The 12,453-nt window shown below is 42.7% G+C and overlaps 1 protein-coding gene across 6 annotated transcripts in view; it reads left to right on the forward strand.

The window, feature by feature from the left end:
• The first annotated feature begins 4,858 nt into the window (after positions 1–4,858).
• CLIP1 (CAP-Gly domain containing linker protein 1) overlaps positions 4,859–12,453 on the forward strand; it is a 61,726-nt gene continuing 54,131 nt past the window's right edge. For 3 of the 6 annotated variants that reach the window (XR_004243701.1, XR_004243702.1, XM_032128323.1), the window contains exon 1: positions 4,859–4,965. The gene's annotated coding sequence lies outside the window, so the exon portion shown is untranslated. The remainder of the gene's footprint in view (positions 4,966–12,453) is intronic. The other 3 variants (XM_032128319.1, XM_032128320.1, XM_032128321.1) reach the window with 1 other exon arrangement.

The raw sequence follows: 12,453 nt of genomic DNA on the forward strand, positions 1-12,453 counted from the left end.
TATAGGAGAAATAATATTTTTATAACAGGAGTGGACAACAAAATAATGTGCTGTTTCCACCTTCTGCCCATGTTTAAAGAAAGCTCTGTTGAGAAGCATATGGAGGTCTGGTACTTCTTCCTCTTCCTCCTTCCATGGAATTAAAAGCCAGTAATGACAGTTTACAGGAGCCTTGGTGTACTGCGTCATTCCCATGTGGATGATAAAGGGATGCAGGGCAGGAGGTGATGATTCCTGGTGCACACCTTTTGGGTGTGTTGGGCTGCTCATATTGGAAACACGCAGTTCTCTCACCACACCTTAAAGATCTGCTTTTTAATGGCTCTTAGGAAATGCTGCTGCTTGAGTAGGACATGCAGCCAAAACTAAAGGAGTGCTTGTGGTTTCTTTGAGCAAGGCAGAAGAGTACACAAGATGAAAATCACCTTTATGTGCTTAGAACCTTTTACTGCTCTGTATGGTCCATCCTCCATCACCCTTCCACTTAATTAATTGGTCACAACAGATAAGCAAAACAGTTGTGACTAAAATACTTTCATTTGTTATTCTTTTGCCTTTCAAATTGCAAAGGAAACTTTTATAAATGTTCCTGTAATGCTTTTTTTTTTTTCCTTGAAATAATACTTTTCTGTTATGTTTTGATCTCAGAAAAACAGGCAGGGGCTGTTTAATTTCTGGGTTTAATTTAAGTAATTTAATTTCAAATAAGGATAACCATACAAAATTCTGGCACTCAGAGGTATCTTTTAAACTGTTCTTTTAAATCTTCTCTTGGAGGTGGCAGTCATCGTGGATAGTGCTCTGAGAAAACAACCAGTAAGTAAAACTCCTCCTGTATTTACCTCTGCTGTAAGACACACAGTTAATTAGGGATGGGGAGTTATCCCTGCTGCTTCTCTCATGATGAGGAATTCATTCATCTGCATCTCTTAGCCATTTATCTATAATTCACTGTTCTATCAAGTGCTACATACTGTTGCACTGAAGATGCTTGTAATTAGTGAGGTTTTTAATCTGTCAGCTGTAACCACTCAAATGGGTTTTGTATATTGAAACTGCAATCAGATCATACTCTTAGGTCCTGAGGAAAAGCTGAATAGCAAAGTATTTTGGGTCCTTTTAAATCCCATTCCCATGGTGATGGGTGTGGCATAATAACCTAGATTAGATTTTACTAAAATGAATGAGTAATAAAATCTGTAATGAGGTGGGTATAGCATGAGCAGGCATCACTCAAATTTTCCCACAGATTCCTGTGGCATAGTCGTCGTGTTTATTTACAGCACTTGGAACACCAAAAATATTTTAAAATGCTCATGCATGTCTAAAAAATCAAATTTCTGCAAAATATTCTGGGTATCAGTCAGGTGGGAAGTTGTGTCTTAAAAAGATCTGAATTTCTGACTCTTAAATTTTTATAACCCAATTCACAGCACTCAAAATGTCAAGAAAAGAGAAATAGCCGAGATTCTAGAAGATATCTGAAAGACGTGGTAGCTGCTAAAAATAATTATTTTACTGCAAGCTCTGTAAGGCAGCATAGCTGGGTAAAAAAAAAAAAAAAAGGAAAAACGAAGAGGAGGAAAAAGCTCCAATATAATTACAGTGTTTCAAATGCCTTGGTAGTTGCCATGGAGCCCCGTAGCACCTTCATTCTGTGCCATGGCTGTGCTGCCCCTGGGAAGTGAATGCCACTGAAGATTGATGCTGTTCCTAAGAATACAGTGCAGAGTCATTGCTACATTTTGGGGGGTGGGAGGGGATGAGTCAGAGGGAGGAATTGGTCGTGATTCCTGGAGTAGCTTGAAAACAGGATGGATTTAATAACGTGGTAATTACTGCGTGGCAATTGGACACTTCCTAGACTTCAGTTAAGTACAGCAGCAGAGATGTTACATAAGGTTTTTTACAACGTGTGTTTAGTTGTCACCCATGACTGAATAAACATTTATTTACCCTTTCTTTAGAATTCATCACTCAGTAGGAACAAAATCCTTCTGCTTTGCTTCGCCGTAGGTGAGAATTCAGCTTTTATTGGTATTTACATAAGTGCTGGAATGATTTGCATCTTTATTAATAGACTGGTTTCTCAGTTATCAGGGAAATGAAGCACTCATCAAGATGAACATCATTGTTAATTTAAGTATCTTGTTAAAACCAGAATGCAGAAAGGATTCTTTTTAAATTTATTTAAATACAGTTCTCTGTTGTTTTACCCATGTTGAGTAGAACAAATAATGTAAAATTGGATGAAAGCTTGTCTTGTGTAGCTCACCAAATAACATGGGTTTGGAGAGCTTTTTCTTTTATTGCTGCTGGGTAGTCTGGCTGACCTGGGGAAGGGAACCAGTAAGTACATTAGCAGTGAAAAGACTTCTTGCAGCCTTTACAGAAAAGAAACTACAGAAAATAGTAGTGCAAGTGCTGGGATTTTTGAAGCAGCACTTCTGAGATTAAAAAAAAAAGCAATTAGCTGCCTTTTCTGTAGCAGATGTGACCATCAGTTCTGTGTAGGAATTGCCAGATGTGCATATTGAAGAGATCATTCAGATGGAAAAAAAATTTGTACTCAAAATCTTCATACTTGGGTGAATACATCCCATTGAATAGAAAAATGGATCTCTTCAGTCAGGAGATCCTTACATTCAGTTCTTAAAGGACAACACTTTAGCTCTTTAGAAAGCTTCAACAACCTTGGACCCTTCACAAATCTGAAAAGGGGGAGAAACAACTGCAACTGGTGTTCCCACGTTATTGAGAACAATTTTAATTCTAAAGCGAGCCTTATACTTGTGGCCAGGATGCCAGTAGTTATGTGGGCATCCTGAATTTCCCTGGAGCATCCAGCAATTCCTGTTTCCGTGGAGTTATGAAAATGCCTATATATTATTTGTTGACTGATCTGATCATGCTGATCAGAAAATAGAGCCACCAGGACTGGAATCAAAGATACTCTGGCTTTCAATCATATTTAATCCTTTATAGGAGTGTGGTTTATAGTACCAGGATCTTTTATTACAATGATTCCTGCAAATTGGCTGTGCCCTACTGGTGCAGACTGGTTCACAGGGACTGTCAACCATTTCCAGCTGGGATGAACTGAAGTTACAGTTGCTCCAAGGCTACTTTTTCATGGTATGAAGTCAATTCTGGTCAAAGGATGGATAACAAACTCTCTTTTTTCCTACAGGACCATAGGATCTTGAAGCTGAATCTGTTCAGTAGGAAATTACTGGAAAAAACAGTGGCACATTCCCTTGATCTGTGTGACATTCTCAGTTCTTGCCTTAGTACAGAACATTTTTACTGTAGCTTTGCAAGGTAGTGAAGCAAAACTACTGACACCTTTAAACCATGTTTTATCCATTATTTCCCCACTGTTACTGACTGCTTCCACATTATGACAAGTTCTAAAATAACAGCAGAAAGTTGCAACTTCTAGTTTCCATCTTTAAGCTGACTTGTAGTTGCTGTACTCTGTCCTAGATGCATCAGTCTGGTATTGCTTATACAATTATAATGCTGTGCACTGAACTGCAAGCATTTGAGATGAACTTATGTGGTGGCAAATTAACTGAGAGACAAAACATCAAATTAATGAAGGGGAATGATAGATACACTTAGAGAAAAACCCATTCGACATTAGCATGAGATCAATACAGAAAGCTCAAATCTGCACCTCCACAAAGAAACACAAAGGTTCACCATGGTACTCTTAAACCAGCAGACATTTTGGGCAAGTATTCTGTAAAGTTAGTACAACTCTCCAGTTTCTACTCTAATTTTTGTGGTAGGGATTATTTCCACAGCTAGGGGCTGCAGGGTAATTTTTTTAAAAAGCAGTCCTTTGCCAGTTCTGCACTTCTAAATACAACCCAATGTTTAAATCCTGAAGTCCTTATTCAGCAAAACTTTTATCAAATTTTGCAGGGAGAAAGAGGGGTGGCTGTTCGTGGATTCGAGTATCTGTTTCACCATCTAATGGCCGTGGCAAGAGATTGTGTTTAACGTTTAGGAAGTGAAATTCAAACAAACATTGCTAAATGCTGATGTAGTTGAAACCTATTATTTGGGAGAGTGCATCACACCATTTTGTGCTTTACCGTGCTGGATTAATGCCAAAGAACGAAGCCAAAATGAAACACAAATTGCAATCAGTCCCCAGCAATGGAACTGCTTTCTCATCACCCTTTTGTTCGAATGGCATCATGCAGAAACCAAACAAGCTATGAGACTGCAAACTGAGGTTTGCTTTGTGAGGAATTCAGCAGTGATGGGCCAGCTCTGGCTGGGCTCTCCTGCCTGTTTATAAGAGGGGAAGAAGTGAAGCAGAGCTGTTTGATTTAGTCTTGAAAATCGGTATTAAATTGATGATGATGGCGTTGGAGCTGCTGCTCCAGCTGTTTAAACTTTAGCAGTGGGATAACGCCAGCTTCCAATGTGTTGCTTCAGAAACACAATGAAAATAAAAATATTCAGTACTTTGGGATGATAAATTTCTGCATGAGAAATTTCTGGGCACCAGGACAAAAGGAAAATGGAGCGAAGCAGCAGACAGTGAAGTTATTCACCCACTACAGCGATGTGCTTCACACCTCCCCGTCTGTGCCCACCCTCTCCCCCTCCCACCCAGCCGGGCTCTGCCGCAGCGACGGCTCCGGGACCACCGGGCGCGGCGGGGTCACCCCGAGCCGGGGCAGAGCCGCTCCCTCCCGCGAGCTGCGGCTGCCGCGGGGCGAACAAAGCGGGGGGCGGACAAAGGGAGAGGAGGGGGCGCGCGGAGCTCGGGGGCACCGCCGGTGCCGCTGGTGCAGTCCCCGCCCCGGCGGGCGCAGACGTTGTGCCCGCCCCGCTCCGCCTCCTGCGAGCCGGGGCGGCGCCGCTGCAGAGGGGGAGCGGGAGCAGGAACAGGAGCGGGAGCAGCAGCCGGAGGAGGCGGCGGGAGCTGCGCTGGCGGCGGGGCCGGTGAGGCGGCGGATCCGGGGGGGGGGGTCCGCCCTGAGGAGCGCGCGGGGCGGTGGCGGCGCCTGAGGGCGGGGGGAGCCGCGGCCGCCGCCTCCCGCCTCGGGGCCTCCGCGCTTCCCGTCCGGGCGCCGCGCTGGGCGGGTCTGAGGGCGCGGGGGTCGGCGCCGAGGGGCCGTCAGGGGCAGCGGTGGGGCCGTCGGGGGCAGCGGTGGGGCCGTCGGGGGCAGCGGCGCCGGCGGGCCGGGCCCCGGCGCTGAGGGCTGTTAGCGGCCGCCACACGTGCTGCCCGCGCCGCTCCGCAGCGGCTGCTCCGGCGGCGGCCCGGCCGAGCCCCGGCGGGACGGGGCGCTGCGGACGCGGGGCGGCCTCGTCTCCCTCAGCCCGCGGGGTGGTTGTCCGGAGCGGGGACACGAGGGGTGGATCGCTGCCTCAGATCGAGTCTCGCCCTGGGAAGCTGCGGTGCTGTGCTGGGTCACCGGTGGCTTGAGCGAGTGATTCTGAGGGAAGAGATCTGCATATTCCTTATATTCCTTGGTAAGTGCTGACCTGCAATTGCCAGCATCCTGCACTTACATACGGATATTTTACTAATAATCTACCTTGGCTTTTTTGGTTGGTTTTTTTTTTTTTTTTTATGGCCGCTCCCCATCCTCGCGTTGTTATAAAAGCTGCTGGTTTCCAGGTGAGCTGCTCTTGCATCCCCTCGGGTGGCTCAGGAGACTTTGCTGCCATGTTCTAGCCAGTGTCAGAGCTGCGGGATTCCCTGGCACAGGCGCTGCTCCAGGCCCCTCCTGTTCCCGCTATAGTGCTGTACCTCAGGCGATGCAGTGCTCCCTTTTCTATGCCATAGCTTTCATGGGGCACAAGGTAATTGGTGCTGTTGCTCACAGGGTAATGTGGCTCCTGCTGCATAAAAAATCAGGAGTTACTTTTCCCTTTCATCTTTGTTCTGATTCCGTGCTTTAAATAATTTTTGAAAATATAAACAAAAGCCGACACCAAAGAAATCTTCCAGAACAGAGCATGGGGAGGAAAACTTACTCTGTGATTGCATGTGCTGATAATTAAAAATATGACTCTGAAGTGAAGACTTGTTTCTCCCCACCCCTTCACTTACCCACTGTGCTGAATGGGCAGGGTTTTATAGAAGTTCACAGGTTGCTTTGAGATCTTTGAGCAGAAGGATTTTAAAACATGTGATACTTGTGTTGACACGTAGGAAGAAGAAAGAAAAAGAGGTATGAAAGAGGAAATGCCTTTATGCTGGCTGCTTTGCAAAGTATTTTACTGAAAGAACAGAAATATGCATTCTGAATGCAATGTAATTCTGAAACTAGCAGCGGCAGAGAGCCGTTTTCCTAACGTGTGTGTCCGTGTGCACCTGCTGCAAGAGTAGGAAGATTGCAAAGTAGATACTGTGGAGGAAAAGTAAACACCTCCCCTCCACCCACAGCAGCATTTCTTATTCTAAGGAAAGTTTAACTGTTCAGGTACAAAACTTCTTCATTTACATGCTGAGGATTATTAGTTCTTGGTGTGAAATGACAAGATTTCAGGATTCTCTTCCTGCCCAGTCCTTCTACACATGCTGGGAGATTTTCTCTCCGTGCTAGAGTGCACTACATCTTTGTGTGTATTGAAGGGAGAGGGATGAGTTGGCTGAAGCAGAAAAGCTTGGAAATGTGACCTCAAATGTCCATATCTTTAGGGATCAAGAGGGAGATTTTATTTGGCAAAAAAAGAGTTTTATATAATTTGTATGGTTTCCCTTAAAGAGAAGATCTCAGCTTTCTAGGGAGGGCAGAACACCAGCTGTCTTGTATGCTCCTTCCAGATGGATTCTGTAGGGAATAGCAGCCTCTTTCCTCATGTGATTACACTGTAGGAAGGAGCAGAGCTCCTCTGCTGATTGCTACGACTTCCTAGAGCTCCTGAAGATGTCCTGTCTGACTTGCAGGTTGTATCTGTTTGCTGGCTTCTGACTGTGGATATCCAAGACAGCCTTTATTTACTCAGCTTGGGTAGATTGCATAATTCCTTTAGTGTTCCTCCCTTCATCCTTTTAGCCCTGTTAAAGTTTTTCTTGGGAGGGACTGAGAATATTTCAGAATAGGTCCTCCTTAAAAAGAAATAGAGAGCTCTGCCTTGCCAATATGATTTTTCAGAGCTGCTTTTCTTTCTCTTTCTAAAACACTCGGGTCAAATGTTAACTCTGTATGTTGAATGCAAGTTTTCTAATGTTTGAACATGACAACCATGAATGAATGCAGCTCTTGTTTAATCCTTTGGCATTCCTTAGGGACTACTGGCTCTGCTGGCACATATAAAGAGTAACTCACTGGAATCCTTATTGGAGCGGCATGTTTGGAAATGCCTCAGATGGATGGTGTTTTGTTATTTAATGAAAGGCAATTATATACTGCATTAGCTGTAAGCTCAGCTGCCCTCAGCCCCATGCCAGTTTCTGCTGGAGCAACCATTTCTTTGGTGTTGACCAGCAGAACTCCTTCAGCAGCTCCCTGGTGGTTTAAACATCTCCTGCTTGTGCAGGTGTCTGTCCTCCACATCCATTTGTTTTTGCAATGATGCTGCACTCTGTGACTGACCCTCAGAAAGACCCATAAGTCTTGTACTGGCTCCTGGCCCCCGAAAGGCTGTGGAGGATTTAGAAGATGTATCTAAGGACATGCTGTACAAATTTGTGCTTTAACACCCACCTAAGTTTTTCCACTTGGAGTATCTCATTAATTATTTGTACAAACTCATAAGAATAGTACCATACATTCTTTGAATTTATAAAACACATCTTCACTCTACTGTTTCTAGAAGAACCACCATTAAAAGCCATTTGTTTCCCCTGATCTTTATAATCTTACTGTCTATATTTTTAGCTTATTATGAGGGGAAATTGCAAGGCAGAGAGAGAAACTCAGTATTGTATAGAATTAGCTTATTTGACACTCTCATTCTGCTGCGCTGCTTGGCAGCAGCATCCACTCAATCACAGCAATATTTATCTGAGTTCTGAATTTGTACTTGTCCTGAGCTCTCTGCCAGCCATGCAGCAGTCATGGTGCTAATTTCAAAGGCTAAGAACATGGAGAGCTAAAAAGAGACAGCTGACTTGATGTTTTCACCCAATGTGAAACAGTTACAGTTTCACCCAAGTCTATCAAAATTAAATCCTTACTATAAAAAGCAGCATCTTTGTTTCAGCTGCTTCAGTTGTAATTGTATTAGGGAGAAGCCTTTGTGCCTTTAAACGGTTTGGGGTTTGAGGCTGATGGGAGATGATATTTTCTTTCTCGTAATTTAAATTGTAGTTCCTAAAAAACTTGATGCTCTACAATTCCAAAATCATCATTTTTATCGTGACTGATTGCACTTACTGGCATGGTTGAAGTGCATTATCATCAACAGAAGTCAATGTGGACAGCCAAACAAATTGTTCTTTATCTTATTGAAATGGAGGTCTCTGGGGAAAGACAAGAATTTATTGGGAAAAACACAGGAAAACTAGTAGGTGATGATACTGGGCTTAGCAAAAGAGGTGGCAATTAATTTACTTAGATGGAAACTTTCTCTACTCCTCAATCCTTGACTCCTTCTGTAGGGAATGATGTGCTGAGGAGGGAGGATCATGTGCTTTCTGATCTTTTAATAGACCAGAGCAGCAGTGTTTTTATAATCTGTGTTCAACTTGAAGTGTTAGAGTTTGCATCATATTAACAATTATCAGCTCTTCCTGATTAATTAAAGATAGGCAGAATCTTTTTAAAAAGACTGAACAGGCTGTGTTTGAAATAGCAATAGATTGTGAAAAAATTAGTCACAAATTGCTGGCTTGAAATAGTTTTTTAGTGCTACAGACATCCTCTCTCATTTGTACTTCATAAGAATATATTCATATTCAGCATGTTCAACAGTCTGTGTTTCAGTGTTTCCTTACTGAGGATCCTGAGGCATTTAGGAATCTGAATGAGCATAGCAAGTTCTAGAATGATCGAATGGGGGGACTTAAAATGTCCTTGATGCAGAATTAAAATCCATAAGCAGAGTTGAAGCTTTGATGAATTACCTTCCTCGTAGCAGTGCTGTAATATCTGACTGATGGTTTCAGGTCCTAAGCCTCTTACTATCTTTGATCTGATTCATCTTCTTCTTAGTACACTTTCTGAGTTATAGGAATTTACCCCGCCTCTTCCCTTTCCCTGGCATGTGCTGGGAGAATCCTGTTTATACAATTTGCAGCAAATATCCTGTGCTTCCCAAGGCAGGAAAAACAGCCTTGTATCTTATTTAGCAACTTAGCAATTCCCTAAAACCAATTTTCAGTGGATTTGGGTCTCATCATGGTTGCCTTCCTAACTAAATTAAGTTCAAGTTTTAGATTATCTCCAAACAAACTGGTAACCTGCTGCTGTCAAATGTCTTGATGGCAAATTCTTTGCTTCAGAAATCAGTTGTTCTAAAGGTACTGGGAGAAACTCAAGACTCTTTAAACACAAGTCTCTCTCCTCCTGGTTCACTTGCTTCTGTGAATCTTGTAGGAATATAATTTATTTTGATTAGAGATCTCCTGCCTTTTGTTTTATTTAGTTGAAATTACTCAGCAGGTTGAAAATTCAAGGAGAAATACAGATTTGTGTGCAGGCCTGGCTGATGTTGAAAGATGATTTAAAAGTCTTTGGTTCTGAATACCCTGGGATCTGTGAACTCATGTAGAGAACAGTTCCAGTCATCTCTGTGATACAGAAATACAGCTTCTGTTATTGATTTCAGTTAAGAAATAAATCTGAAGTTGCTGGTTGAGCTGTAGGTTCCCATGTCCATAACGAGGGACAGCGTTGTGGGGCTTTGGGATTGATTCCCAAACATTCTTCCCCAGTCCCTCTCAGTGTACAAGACAGAGGGAGCATCTTTGAGATCTTAAGGAAACAGGGATTTTCTCTTTGGGGTGAAAAACCCAGGAGCTATTTCTGGGGATGTCCTTAGCCCGGGGTGCGGTGGTTTGATGGTGGGATGAGTGATGACAAGGCAGAGTGTTTGTGTTACAGCCCTGGCTGGGTCTGCTCCGGAGATCTCTGTGTGGTTCTGTCTCACTGAGCACACACTGGTTGCCTCAGATTAAGGAATATTTACCTAAACCAGTGCCCTGGAAAACAGCTGAAAGGTTTTTCAGGCCCTCTGCCACTGATAGTGTAGCTCTCTTTCAGTTTCTGTTGGGTTTTGCCACTCTTCGTTTCAGGTTGAGTTCATCACATCAGTGCCACTGTCAGAGGAGCTGTGTCATCCCAGTGGGCAAACTTCCCAAATTCCTGCAGGCTTTGGGCTCGTGTTATTATGGCAGCAAAAGCAAACCGTGTTTGGGTTAGACTGAAGCCCTACTAAAACTTGCCTGCAGCTGTAATTTCCTGGAGTTATCCTGCTAGCAACTGTGAAGGCACTTCAGAAAAGCAAGGATTGCTTTTGTTCTGTTGATTTAATAGTTATGCCTGGTTAAATTAAGTAGAGGTGCACTTCTTCAAGAGCCTGTCGCTAGTAAAATTCATATTTATGTTAAAAACACAGTATAAGAAACTGCGGCTTTGAGGTTCCTGTACCTCTGGAATTCCTACAATGGTTATGTTGGATTGGGCTGGAATGAGCTGAAGTGGAATGTCATAAGGATCCTATGTAAGTTATGAGACCTTGTTTATTTTCTTACTAAATTTTTATTTCCTGTACCAGTACCTGCAAACAACAGATTTGAAAGGTCTGGATTTCTTTCATTATTTTCTACCTGATCAGATGAGTTTTAAGTGAAGTTTTTTTTCTGCCTTTAAAGGTGATGTACAAAACACTGGTTTGATAGGCACCTGCTAGCCCTCATGTTTTGATCTTGGCACTAAGCAGAGCATAGTAACCCAAATAAATATGTTTTCATGGCACTTGGCATAACAAATACTGAATTAAATAATGTCTTTTCTTCTAGTAGTGGTGTATCTGAATGCTGTATTCAGATCATCACATTACTTGATTAATTGACATGAAAATCAGTGGTTTCTGGAAGACAAAATGAAACTGAAGTCGTGTTTTTAAATGCTCCCTTTCTCTAATTGCTGTGTGTTGAATGAGTAATCAAATATTGACTTCCAAATGCCAACTCTTATTCTATTGAAATCTTAAATACTTAATTCAGTTTGTTTTCTGTTTTATATATAAATTCTTTCTTGAATTTTATTAGTTGCAATGTGACCAATACCCGAGGATGCCTCTAATTCCACAGTCTAATCACTGACCAGTGCAGTTAAATTCTTGAGCAATGTTCAGATGCTCGGTTTGGTTTAACAGTGGCCTCTGCAGAGTTACATCAGGACCACCATAATTTGCTGTTTGTGCCTTGCTTTGTTAACAAATGCCTACGGTGCTTTCTGGTGTTTCAGTCTGAACTTGCTGCCCATTCAATAAATGCATCAGAGCTGACAAAACACATGAAATTTGCAGTAAAGTCAGGAGCATGAGGGTCAGAGAGAAGTTCATTTGCCTTTTCACTGTCTGGCTTCAGTGGATCAATGCACAGAGACCTGGATGTGAGTTCATTGCTCTAGAATAGTTGTATTTAAGTAGTGAGTGGCCAGGAACACCAAGTGTGCTGTATCACTCCAGAGAAGCTCTGTAAAGTGAATGCATGAGGGCTTCCAAATCCATCCTTCTGGTTTAGCAACTTGTAGTTGTACAGGACTGGCTGTGAGTGAGACATTAACAATGGATATTGTGTGCTCTGGAATATTTCATTGTAAACGTAATGCATCACTTGCCAAGTGGTGATTCAGACTTTTTGGGTGCCCAGTAAGAAATATCTCCAGTAGACCCAGATTGCAGCAGAGGAAGGAGTCAGGATTAGGAAGATTTTTGTTCCAGGATTCAGCTTCTCTTGTGCCCCCTCATCCAGAATTGTTCCTGTAAGGATGCTGGTGGGCATGTTCCAGTCTGGTCAGTTTGTGGACCTGCTGTGCATGAATTAATCTCCTCAGAATCTTCCAGAATTTGACTCTGATCTGGCTCATTCTTGCACACAGAGAAGTATTCTCCAAGAGGTAGCAAGCAGCAAAGAGCAGTGCAAGGAGAAGGCACTGATTTTCTTCAAAGCCGAAATGGGGTTGTATTTTTAAATCAGGTATGAATTTCAAAAGCTTATAAATTTAACTAAAAGCATTAAGTACTTTTGTAAGTATATATACACTCATTTTTTACAGGAGTGTAATAACAGGAGACTGCAAATACAACTTTTGGAGCTGCAGGAATTAGATCTGAATCATACAGAACGTTTATGTGCTTCAGTTTTAAGACTGCAGTGATTTTAGGAGTTGTGTTCATAAGTGTGTAGGGTCAGAGCTCTTGGAATAACTCATGGACTTGGAGGGGAAATCTTTCCAGGTTCAAAACTCCAAGTTACTTTCTCTAAACTCCAGATATTTGAGGAATGATTCATGAGCTCCTTCAAGC

This window comes from Corvus moneduloides, chromosome 18, assembly GCF_009650955.1.
Source record: "Corvus moneduloides isolate bCorMon1 chromosome 18, bCorMon1.pri, whole genome shotgun sequence".
In the NCBI taxonomy this organism is placed as follows: domain Eukaryota; kingdom Metazoa; phylum Chordata; class Aves; order Passeriformes; family Corvidae; genus Corvus; species Corvus moneduloides.